The 13,819-nt window shown below is 38.8% G+C and overlaps 1 protein-coding gene across 6 annotated transcripts in view; it reads right to left on the minus strand.

Annotated features, from left to right (window-relative positions):
• LOC124136083 (protein FAM107B-like) overlaps positions 1–13,819 on the minus strand; it is an 89,452-nt gene that overhangs the window by 24,563 nt on the left and 51,070 nt on the right. The gene's annotated exons all lie outside the window — the stretch shown is intronic.

Consider the following 13,819-nt stretch of genomic DNA (forward strand, 5'->3'; position numbering starts at 1 on the left):
ACCCATTACATAACAGTGAGTGAGTGAGTGAGTGAGTGAGTGAGTGGTGAGTGAGTGAGTGAGTGAGTGAGTGAGTGAGTGAGTGAGTGAGTGAGTGAGTGAGTGAGTGAGTGAGTGAGTGGGTGAGTGAGTGAGTGAGTGAGTGAGTGAGTGAGTGAGTTAGTTAGTTAGTTACTCTTCTTTCGCCATATCACGGCAGCGGACACCAGAATGGGCTTCACACATTTTACCTTGTGGGAGTCAAAGCTCAATCTTCAGCGTGACGAGTTAAACCACAATGCTACTACACTGCCCCTATAGGGCACTGGTCTCATCATTGCTGTGTTTATTATTTCTGTCATATCAGAGTGCGTCAGTTTACTCCCACGAGGCACACATCGTAAACATTTACCACTTTGGAGAAACCCGGATATGGTACTGACAGTGTGAGAGAATTCTGCTTCATGTCGTATTAAGTCAACAAGATTACAGACTTACAGGCAGTAGATTACTTTCTAGTCCAGACATGAGTGAGTGAGTGAGTGAGTGAGTGAGTGAGTGAGTGAGTGAGTGAGTGAGTGAGTGAGTGAGTGAGTGAGTGAGTTTGGTTTAACACTGCTTTGAACAGTACTTCAGTAATAATAAACATGACATGTCAGCGTGACAACCAAGAAACATAATCAAAGTGAACCTTAGATTTTGAAACCCAGGTTCCTGACACACCTAAGGGACATAACTCGGCACAGCAAATTATGGTGCCTTAGATGACTCCACTGGGCCCCCGTGGCCCCTGGACCAAGAGTTTGAGCAATGATCAAGGTCAAGGCTACATCAACATCCAGCATACATTGTAACCATCAAATCAATACACCCATCATCATGATCAATTGACAATACTGATAATCAACCTCCATTGTTACCATCAAATCACCATTTCAAGAAAACGCATGCTGTACTTGAGAGTACCAAATTCTTGAAAACACTATTACAAATGTAAAACCATAATACACTAAAAGTGACTGACACAACCCTGACAGACAAGTGTACAGTCAGCACCGTAACAAAACCAACATCACTCTAACAATAAAGCCATTGAGTTCCCGAAGGAAGGTCAAAAACATATTTGACATAATTACCTTTGTCCACAACGGGCAAAAAGATCCAATCTACCTATTTCAAGTTGGTTCTTCCACTTAACTAATTAACAAATAATTAATTAAATTGCGGATCTACTTCCTCCTCAAATAGGCCCCCTGACCACTCCCCCGGATTGACCGTCAGTTTCCTGGGGCCAGATATAAATCAGCTGAGCCATGATGATGTTGGTCAGTAAGTATTACAGCGGAAACATTCGGACAGTGAGAGCATTAATCAGTTAACAGTCCGCAGAGTGTCGGACATTAATCAGTGACACTGTTCTGGAACGTGGGCGAGGAGGACATGACACCGGCAGCGTCGATACTCATCACCCACTCATTGGATCTATGTACTATATATAGACACTTCATGTCCGATACAAAAATACTGTAACTGGATTAAAAATGGTAAAAATTGAGGTGTTTGCAGGTACTTGCAGAAACAGAAGCAGCCTCGTGTGACCACCATTTCCTCAAAGCATCCCAAAATCTTAAAACATACTTTCAGTCCTAAAATCTTTTTTCCACTTCTTCAAGTTCCTTCTATTACCCAAGTCTCAGGATTCTACAACCGTGTTTCACAATAACCTCAAAGACGACCTTGACCTTTGACAAGAAATTGAAATTTGTAAGACCACTCTGAACACAACACTAGATCAAGGATGTCATCTTCAGCATTGAGGAGACAGCTTGTACACAAAGGGGATCCTTGTCTGCAAGCTCCACGAGACACAAATAAAATGAAATAAATGTACCATTCAGTTAGATGAGTTTTTAATCGACTTTACACCATGAGTCATTTCAGAAATATTCTTATGCAAAAAACAAAAGCCCACTGGAAAGATAGTTTCCAGCAGACGGTCAGATCTAAGATATGCTATATGTATTGTTTCACCTCCCATTGATAAACATATTGCCAGGGGGAGCTATGTGAGAATAATACCACAGACTCACCCCCAGGGGCAGATCACTCTCAACACCCAATATCAGATATTGGTGTGAGATATCAGAATGTATTCCCTACTGCCATATTTGATTTTCATATTTATAGCATCCCTGGGCTCGAAAAGCAATGGTCAGTGATTAAACAAGTCTAAACTACCATACATGCAAGGATAAATAAGTTAACAGTTTTATTGAATTGTACTTTTCAGAAATATTAGACCTTATTTTTTGTTGCTTTTCTTCATTCCAGGAATAATCTTTGTAGAGAATAGGAGGTTATTGTGTCAAGGTGAAGAAATGTTGGAAATTCAAGCAAAAGTTGAAAAAAGAGTAGAACCTTTTCTAAGACTATAAATCAAATACCAGCACTACCTTGAATTTCAAACATTTCTTCATCAAATAACATTAGTTGTCAGGAAATCACATGACCCTCCGAGTACACTGCACCTATTCATGAAGACATATTGAACGGTTACAAGAAAACCTTTAACACGTTCAGCCTTCAGCTGATTCATTATAAGTTTTTCTGTTTCCATGGATATGAAATCAGTTAAAATTTAAAAATGAACAAATTAGCAAAAGGCACCTCAAAATTACATAATCATGTGTGCAAATTTTGTGAATAAATATTCTATTTTTTTCACCTTTTTTTTAGAGATACAGACAAACAAGATGGTTAACAAACTTTGAGATCACAAAACTGAATTATGGATGCACTTAAAAATAATTCTTCATAATTTCATGACAACATGCCATGTTTAATTAATTGTTTACATAATAAAACACTGGTCACATGGGATAGCCAAACTATTTCATGTCCTCGTTAAATTTCAAACACTACTGTCATTGTCATCACAAAAACAGTTTTAATGTGTTCTTCTCACCAACAAATCCTGAATGACCAATAATACAAGCTAGCTGATTGGTCAAATATTGTCTCCAAACCTCAAGCCCAACTGACCGACAACCCACAAATTGTTGCCAGATTTGACCAAATGTTTTGACACAAGCAAGTCCTGTACGACCCCTGCCCCTTCCAAGTTAACCTTTTCTTGCAGCAATTAACTTAATCCTTGTTAGACAAGTATGGCTTGTAGGTTCATGTTAGGAAAACAAACCCTTTGTCTGTGTTTAGCCAGAGTTTAACCCATACACATTTGTTCAAATATTTTCACAGAAATGCAAACAGTTGACTTGAAGAAAGTTTGTTATTTTTCTTTCACTGTGGCCTTTCAACTTAGCTGTGCTATGGGTAATTATTAAACTACAACACACAACAGGGAGACAAGTCTGACTGTTTTACTTGAATACATTTTCAGAAATGATCGCAAGTCAAATTACTTAACATTCACTTATCACACCCATATTTAGTTTAACAGGCAAACAAACTTTCTGACATTTAATTGCATTTATAATAAAATGTATGGAGTGCAGCCATATATATGTTTATACACACACACTGTTTTGAACATATTACAACATATTAACATGTGATTTATAAGCAGGAAGACATTTATGGTTATTAGCCCAAGGACATTATGCTTATCATATCAGAGTAGTATGTCAAGGTAGAATGACGAAACTGCACAGGTGGCCTGGTGAACAGTTTATAACAGCATCGGACGTCACCGTTATCATGTTCCACAAGCCACCTGGGCTAATTTGGTATAAGTAATATAAGTTATATATCTTAATAAATAGGAAAGACGGGGTTGGGTTGGAGTGAGTGAGTGAGTGAGTGAGTGAGTGAGTGAGTGAGTGAGTGAGTGAGTGAGTGAGTGAGTGAGAGCTTAACAATGGTTCATGTTCATGTTTTGTATGCTGTAAGTATTTATGTACAATAAATATTCTTCTTCTTCTTCACGGGGTACAAGGACTGGTACTGTGCAGACAAACACAGGAGTGAGTGAGTGAGTGGTATGGTTTTACGCCGCTTTTAGCAATATTCCAGCAATATCACGGCGGGGGACACCAGAAATGGGCTTCACACATTGTACCCATGTCGGGAATCGAACCCGGGTCTTCGGCGTGACGAGCGAACGCTTTAACCACTCGGCTACCCGACCGCCCCGACAAACACAGGAACATAGGAACATAATCAAGGCACTTCAGACCACTTGGTCACTTGCTACACCTAAATGAAGTATTCAGGGGAATAACATATCATCATAGCTTCATCAGTTGTCTTCGTGATGTAGTGTCAAACACTGTTTGTACACCCTTGACACTAGTCTGTCTCACAGTCCCTAAACCATATCATTTTCCCTTCCACCCAGCCCTTACTGTAATGCCATATCTTTAACTGTAGCAAGTCTAGATTTTCAAACGGTTTTCAATCTCCCATCTCACTGGGGCTCCTTTTCAGTTTACATGGAGTTGTTTGATTCTATCAAAGTTATATATGTTTCGAGTCAAAGCATTAGTCTACCATGACACCTAAAATGTGCAATACCTAACATAAACACCAACTTTTGACAGGTGCCCTAATTATTTAAGATCATGCTGGTCAAAGTTTTGTCATCAGTCAATCTAGTATTTGGACAGGTTCTTCATAAAATCCACTCAGCCCTAATGGGGGAACTATTTGCTCCGGCAACTTTTTAATTCTCTTCAAACATGCACTGCAAAAATTCTAAAGGCGGTAATCAGTTTACAAGGAGGACTTGTAAGTTGTCCCCAAGCCACAGAGCCATTAGCGGGAACCTGTTCTGTTTAATGTCGGATCGCCATGTGATGTTAACAAACATATGTCAAGACATTGGCCACAGCTAATGAGCCACACACAATCTTGGCTCAACCAGCACCAGCAGTGTGATCTACCCTGCCCTCTACACCAGGGAGTGTATAAGAAGTCACAACAACATTAAAGCTGGATTGTAGTTGGATTAAAGTAACCATTTCACCTTCTAGAACATAAACGTTGCATAAATATATTCTCCTTTCTAGTATGCTCTTTATAATCCCTTAAACAAAGACATACTTTTTCATTTTCGTGCAAAATAATAAAACAGGATATTTTTTATTGTATATTTTAACACTATTTATTTGAACCTGATTGTTCGTTACTTCTTTCCTGCATCTGAACATATCAATATATTATTTGTAAAGATTTCTTTTACAATATTAACCTCAAATGAAACCTTAGTCTGTCTTACAGACCCTGATACATTTATATCAACTACAGCCCATGCAAGTCTATAATGTTTGGCAAGTCTAGATTACTGCAGTATCAGGAAAATGAAGAGAATCACTGGGCTCCCTTTTTATTAGATTTTTATTAAGATAACTGAACAACTGTTTTTTTCTGTATGATATGGTCATTTCAGAGACTATATGTTAGTCTAATGAAACCTGATTATTTGTTATTTCTTTCCTCCATCTTAACATATCAACAAAACTCTCAACAACAAGAAAACAATCTGGTATACATGTACAAGGTAGACACAATTTTATGGATAACAACTTCTTTAATACTGTGAAAAGCAACGTTTCGGAACAGATCCTCATACCATTTAGTCTTGCTTGACAACGGTATAAGGATCTATACTAAAACGTCACTTTTTACAGTATTAAAGAAGTTGTTATCCATAAAATTGTGTCTACCTTGTCATCCGTCAACTTCTAAGTAATGCCTATCAAACAATGGTATACATGTATATCATAAAGGGCTCTGCCATTGTCCCGAGTGTTGTTTGAAGATTCCACAAGGGACTGACCAAGGCCAGATGTGTATTCTTGTAGGCCAGTGGTAAGTTGGAGGGTTTTACTACAGGACAGAGGTCAGGTGTTACATTACTTGTACACACAGTCTCTGTGGGGGGTCTGCCATGGGGGGTTAAGTGGCTGATATAGGGCTATAACAGGTCCACTCCTACAGGAGATACACACGAGATGGCCCATTCAATCACTCATAACACTGTTATTTACCTACCGTACATTGTGATAGACTAAATGTCGTTATATCAATACTCTAACATACACTGTTACCTCTGACTAAAAAGCAATATGTTTTCAGCTAAAATACAGGAACAAAATTGCTTTTGCAATACATACTACCGTACTCTAAAGAAGTTAAAGAACACCAGATTCTTTCATATACTATTGTTCATCTGTCATGGCATGACAGATTAACTATAGTAAGATAAAAGAATGTGTTCATTAACTTTTTTTAACAGTATATTTGACAAAAATGCAACTGCTCGAATTAGCACTTATAAATTCGGTTGGCTGCGAAATCAGATAAATTTGTTTTCATGTTTCACTTGGAAATTTCACAGAAATAGGTCATTGGGAACTAATTATAACAGTGAAAAAAGACAGAGTATCAAATATATGACATTCTGTATGACTTTAGATGTCACGCATGTCGACACAACATATACTCACATTCCGTAAACATTGAAATTGAATTTTACCTAATCCTCTGCCATTTTGCTGTGTTCCTTTATTAGTTATAGTCAGTATATTTCTATAAACTTCATTACTAGTCCAGGCTTATTTGTTCTCTTGCTTACGTCCGCCCGGAGAGCAGAAGGTTCAGGGTTCGATCCCTGGCCGCGTCATACCAAAAGACGTTAAAAGATGGTACTTGTTGTTACCCTGTCTGGGGCTCAGCATTAAGGGGCTAAAACAAAGACTGGTCGGCTTGGAGTCAGTATGCTGTGTCTGATTGGGGTATTCATGTTAAACTGCAGCATGGTATCTCAGTGAGCTAGCACTATAAATCGGCATCAGTCCGGACCAGTACAAGCAGCCACACACACATGTGCATGCACGTCGCTATATAGGTGCAATAATCTTGAATGCAACGTTAAACCCCATTTCACCTCATCTCACCTCTCTTGCTTATGGGATGATCTTTGTGAAAGCCAAGATAAAGATGGAAAAAATGAATAAAGGTTGTCTTTGAGGATATATTCCAGACAAAAAGTCTTCAAAAAAGAAGAAAACATGTCAATAAAGAGCAATTTGTTGCGAATAAGCATACTTCAGTCAAAAATAACATTTTAATTCAATAATTTCTGTTACTCAGGTGCAAGATCTGTGGAAAGCTCATCTGGCAATTAAGAGATAAATCTGTATTACTTTAAATGCTCAATGGAGCTCACACATCCATTATTTCTTATAACATGCTCTGAATCTCAGCCAAACGCATGGCCACAGCCAGGAGGTGCAAAACATAATTGCAACACAGTAGATTCCTGTGGAGGGTACAGATTACACAGAAGTAACTTATGTCTCTGTAAGAGTAAATTTAAACATGGCAGCATGTGTGAGGAAGAGATAAACACACAAAGACGATGTTTAAAAAGATAATACGAACATTGCTTCACAGCTGAGATCTAAAAGTCTTTGATGATTTTGAAACAGCCCCCAATTGGTCGGGAGAAGATATGGCACGTGATCAAGCTGTAAACCAATATAATAATTTACAGGAAGGTTTCATGCAATAACAATTTGGCAGGGCCCAGACCAGGAACACATGTGCCAGTTGGCATATGGTGGCCATAATACTACTCCCAGCAGCTCCTCAGTGAGTTCAACAAAGTCATCCACCGCCATCAAAGATCATCACAAATCTATTAACTGAAGGTCAAGGTCAAAAGGGGCAGATAAAAACTTGTCTTCATAAACACAGTGAGCACTTTGTAAGAAACATTTATCATGTTTATTGCCCAATAAACCAACTAAGCCCAAATTTGTTTGTTTCATAAAATATTTGAAAATATATTTCCAAAGGTTCTAACATGTCTAATAAAAACATACTGTTGCTGGACAAGCTCATACATGTTGGATATTCTGACAAAAGTGTGTTGTGAAACAAAATTGTTTGGCTTGTCCTTTTAAAGCAGCCTGTTTGAATCCCTTACAGTCCCAGTAGTAAATACTGTATATACCACTCAAAATCAAAAGAAGTTCATATGGCTATAATTAATCTATCATGTAATTTTGTGTCCAGGGAATAAAAACAGGTAAAAACTTACAGAAAATACAGAACCGTCACCTTTTATTTCGTGATACTTAAATGTATAAAAAATTAATTCTTATAGAATAAAAAGATCAACACATAAAAACAGTGACCTTCAATATATAAAAACGAGAACTTAACATCACTTTACGAGCACCAAGAATGCAATATGAATGTCAAATGCTGTAATAGATTACGAACACAAACAAATGAGAAATCAATTTGAAGTGTTTTTGAGCAGAAGCCCCTACCTCCCAGTCCGACGGTTATCCAGACTCGCCAGTTATGGCAAGGCGGAAACTTTATTACAACATAACCCTGTTCACCATGCAGGCAAATTCCCCATATTGAGCAAAAATACCACTGTATTGTTAGACTGACAATAGACATGACACGCTCTAGATATCCACGGGCACCACCTTACAATACAAACACGTCCGACGATCTCTGTACAATCAGACAACAATAGTCCCAAGCCCATTATGACCCTGGCAGGAAGCATATATAGGTTTAAAATATACCTACTCAGATAAGTGGACGCTCACAAATATTACTAAAAAGTGTCAGGCAACACAGGACGTGGCTCCATCTCATTATAAGCACTTGACTGTTTCCTTTCTGAGAATCATTAACAACACTTGAAGACACATATTTTTCTCTGGTCACTAGGGGCGGTCGGGTAGCCTAGTGGTTAAAGCGTTCGTTCGTCACGCCGAAGACCCGGGTTTGAATCCTGACATGGGTGCAATGTGTGAAGCCCATTTCTGGTGTCCCCCGCCGTGATATTGCTGGAATATTGCTAAGCGGCGTAAAACCAAAATCACTCACTCTGGTCACTAATGAAATGGAGTGAGTGAGTGAGTGAGTGTCACATGAGTGAGTGAGTGAGTGAGTGAGTGTCACATGAGTGAGTGAGTGAGTGAGTGAGTGAGTGAGTGAGTGAGTGAGCGAGCGAGCGAGCGAGCGAGCGAGCGAGTTGAATATGTCTTCAATCCAATACAATATGAACATAATTCTTCAACACCTGTTTGTTGCAAAGGACACTATAAATTAACAGTTTCCAAACATACCCACCCTGTTAAGCCTTGGATGAAACACATGGCGTTAAGCTCCATACAGAAAACACAGCTATTATTTTTTGAGAAATGATATATTGTTATGAACTTGCATCATATATACAAAGAAATCCCCAACTATTTGAAATCAGGTCGTCCCATCTATTTTAAGATGCCTGAGAATTTCTTTCTTTTCACATGAAACATGTTTCCCAGTCCTCCCCCAGTGTGCACCAGAACATAAATTCTGAGTGGTGGTCCTTGGCTGAGGTTCACACAGACTGACAGTGTTCAGTCAGGAGCACTAACAACAAGCCGTGGGTAGCTATTACCTACAACACATCAATCACTGGCACTTTTTGACAGAAGAATTTTGAAGAGTCATGATGAGAACAAATTTTTAAAAAAGATTTCACCCTTTTTCCTTTCCTTACCCTCCCTTACAACTGAGTCATGTTGAATGCATCGGAACGCTCAGAGGCAATTATCATGATAATTGTGTCACAATCTGCAATGACTGATTTAACGATAATTCAGAAATTGTGCAAGAGGGAAAAGACTGACAATTCTGTGACCTTGATGTAACGTGACATCCGTGCAAAAACCACACCTGACCCCAACATCTGAAACAACGGTCTTGTTCATACTTCGATGTCGCCACCCAAACTATCGCAAACACATTCACCCGTCAATCATCCAACAGAAATGTACAAGCTGCAGCAATTTAAATGCATAATCAATACGAGTTATAGGATAAAAATCAATTTAGCATTAACAAGCTGATAATAATATCATCCCTGTCAGCTTGTCTTATGAAAAATGCAGTAATATCATTTGACGCAAGGTAATCAACAAACAAAGACTAGCGGTCTCCAACATGACAAGGCCACACTAACGTCAGCGTCACATTGCCAACAGAGTCTCATCGTAATGTCATTAATGACAATTTCCCCAGATCAGCGTGAATCGAGAACCATTGTGACTGACGTAAGTGGAGTGACACTGTAGTGAGTGAGTGAGTGAGTGAGTTGGGTTTAATGCCGCTTTTAACAGTATTCCAGTTATATCGCGGCGTGTCAGCTTAATGAGGTAGGTAAGCCCAAAAGTGGTACAGGTCTCAGACATTTACGAGTCGTACTATACTTCGGTGAAACCCATGAGCAAGGGTATGGTGCTGACAAACCTAGAAACATAATGTGGCGAACTGGGATTCGAATCCACAATCATAGGTTTCTGTCGTGCCCAAGGGACACAACTCTGCACCGCGCCTTAGTGGATTGGCCCCCCCCCCCCCCCCCCCCCCGTGCTCCCCAGTGACGCTGTAGATCAGTCCAGCAGTGATGGAGCTTGTAGGAACATCCAGAGGCTCCTTTCACTTCGTTAATGTCAGGAAGCAGCGCTGAGATTAAAAACAGATTCCACTTATCAGACCAGCTAATATGTCATTTTCAGAAAGTGATGTCGTGTTCGTATCCTTGGTTAAGAATATCCCTGCTAGATATGGGCAATTATGCTTCTATGTTTGGTTCAGAATATCCCCGCTAGATATATATGGACATATTTTGCTTCTTCACAGATGGTGTGTACTGATTAGCGTAAAACAACTATCATAAATATGAGATAAGTCAAATTTTTATCCCAAAGATTAACGTCAAATGTCCAAACAAATGTTCTTAGCATAAATATAAACCTTCTTAAATCTAAAATCTCTTAAAAGTTATATTAAACTAGATCTAAAGACACATTGTACAAAACCAGTCAGAGTTTGGTATTTGCAAAACACGAATTGTAGTCATGAAACGAAAGCAGAACCAGCTGTCCCCATGTTGCCTACAGACTGACTGACGATCCGTTTTCTCATACAGATGATTTCACATTTTAGATTCAACTTGTCAGCTTGTCTGCTATTCACATGTGTTTCTTTAACCATGCTGAAAACATAATGACTACAGACTAAAGGTCCAGAAGTTCACTGATGTCTGTCTTGTGACACCCCCATCAGGACCCTCCTCCTATGCCTGTGCGATGTCAGAATATGCATGCATCTTGTTCATATAGGATTACAAGTTTACAGCTGATTATGCAAACACTGGTTGATAATGTTTCTATGTTAGATATGATAGAGTTCAGAATTATACTTCTGTGTTAGTTGAGCATACTTACACAAAAGACGTTCAAAATACTGTAGCAGGCGTGGAGTCGTCTACAGATGACACCCTTACATTGTCAGCTTGCTGACAGGGTTAACCTCTTTGGTCACAGTGGACATGGCATCTGACTTCGGATCAGAAGGTCCAGGGTTCAGATACCAAAAGATCTCAGAAATACTCATCTTCCCGAAGTCAAGTTTCCATCCTTGCCGAACTAGGCTGGTATTATGGCGTTACATTTTGGCTGGACTAAAGCGTCTATGCATAGTCCAATCAAAATCTCGCAACAAAATCAAAATCCAGTTCGTAAACTGTCGTGCAGATTTCGGTCGCTTGCAGGAATTTGCAAAGCATGTGCACCGCTAACTCGTCAACAGATATTTTCCAAATCGTTTCATGTTTTCAATCAAGGTGCTCACGTGATTTGAAGCACTTCGCGATGTAAGACCCGTTTTATCTCAATATAGAGCTTGACTATTGATCAGATCATCTTGACTGGGTGCTGCCATTTTGTTTGAAGCAAATACAAGTGATACGAGAGGTGGAATCTGATTGGTCGAAAGGAGAGGCTTAGCAAGGACATATCTTGTAATAGCTTATTATAATACGCTCGAGGCCCAGGAATTCCAGCCTAGTTTGGCAAGGGTGGAAACTGGACTTTTAAGGTCAGTTAACTCACTTGCCTCGGAAGATGAGAAATGTTACATGTCATTACAATGTTACCATGTGCTCAGCATGCCTTTATCTTTGATTCAAATATGCTTCATAATGTCTGAGGTAATTTGGAGGTTATCCTTGGTTGAGGTTATTTGGAGGTTATGTTTTGCCAGGTTGTTTTCATGTTGGTTCAGGGAATGTTCACTGGTTTTCTAGGTGGCTACTACAGCACCTAATAAGGACTTTCAAATACACACCTCAGTCAAGGTATATGTTATGTACAAATAAACATAAGTTTAACTTTCGCTCGGGCAGGCTAGTGAATTTTCAGCATTGCTTAAGAAATTAGGTTTCATTATTTACTCCAACATCAGTAATTATATGAATAAGTCTCCCGGGACGCCACACCGTAACCATGGTAAAGGCTAAACTGAAGAAAGGTATGATGTTCTCAGGCGGAATTTGAGGAGATTTCTTGGTGGCTACTACAGAACCTAACAAAGACTTTCAAATACACACCATATTCAAACATACACATAATTCATTTTGCCAAAACTACATCTTCAATAATATTGAAGAACACAAGATCTTTCAATATATACAAAAAACAGCCGCAAGGCCCAGGGTTTAACTCACCTCAACTTTGAAGAAATAATGGCAGATAATGTTTGACGTTGGTTTGGAATTGTGTGTGCACTTCTTAGAGACACAACAAGGTAAGTCAAAAATTTAAAAGTAGCAATAGTTGGACAACTGGATGACAAAATGACAAAAGTTCACTTGACTTTCAGTCAGGTGAGCTAAAAACAAGAAGTTGGCAGAGGGTGTTAACAAACAAAGTTGATAAAATAGCCATCTCTCATGTCTTGAGGTAACAAGAAAGCTAACCTTTTATACTGACAAATTCTCCCAAAACATCAAGTAATAATATTCCCGTCAAACTCGGTGGACTCCACCCATATCACACAGCAAGCAATCGCACGCGGACAGCCACATCCTTCTTCAGCTTGGTAAATGTCCTAAACTAATAGAAACAGTTCTGTGACATTTTGTATGAAATGATAAGAGGCACCTAACAAGAATCTAATGTATAGATCAGGAGGTACACTCAGGCCTGACAGTGTCAGTACATGCCGGAATGCTGGCTGTGCTATCACACTTAGCTATGCTTCATGTCTAACGTGGACACATCTAAACAAATGTCTTTGAAGTGCAATAATGGTTACAAAAACATATTCTTTCCCAAGAATTTCAAGTGTAAAACCTGCATGCACAGACATGGCATCTGGATGAAAAGAAAAACCATATCCTCTCGTAAACTGAGTGATTGCAACCTTCTTTTCAAAACTGCAACGTCCTCTGCCTAATATAGCAGTACCACATGTTCGTTGTACAAAATAGTGGCACATGTTCTTTGTACAAAATAGATGCACAATATGTTCGTTGTACAAAATAACAGCACATGATCTTTGTACATATGTTTGCTGTACAAAATAACGGCACATGTTCTTTGTACAGAATAGATGCACAACATGTTCATTGTACAAAATAGATGCATGACATATTCGTTGTACAAAATAGATGCATGACATGTTCGTTGTACAAAATAGATGCACAAAATGTTCATTGTACAAAATAAATGCATGACATGTTCGTTGTACAAAATAGATGCACAAGATATTCTTTGTACAAAATAGATGCACGACATGTTCTTTGTACAAAATAGATGCATGACATATTCTTTGTACAAAATAGATGCAGGACATATTCTTTGTACAAAATAGATGCACAAAATGTTCATTGTACAAAATAGATGCACGATATGTTCTTTGTACAAAATAGATGCATGACATATTCTTTGTACAAAATAGATGCACGAAATGTTCTTTGTACAAAATAGATATACGAAATGTTCTTTGTACAAAATAG

This window comes from Haliotis rufescens, unplaced genomic scaffold (genome assembly GCF_023055435.1).
Source record: "Haliotis rufescens isolate VD_foot unplaced genomic scaffold, xgHalRufe1.0.p SCAF_44, whole genome shotgun sequence".
NCBI classification, from domain to species: Eukaryota; Metazoa; Mollusca; class Gastropoda; order Lepetellida; family Haliotidae; genus Haliotis; species Haliotis rufescens.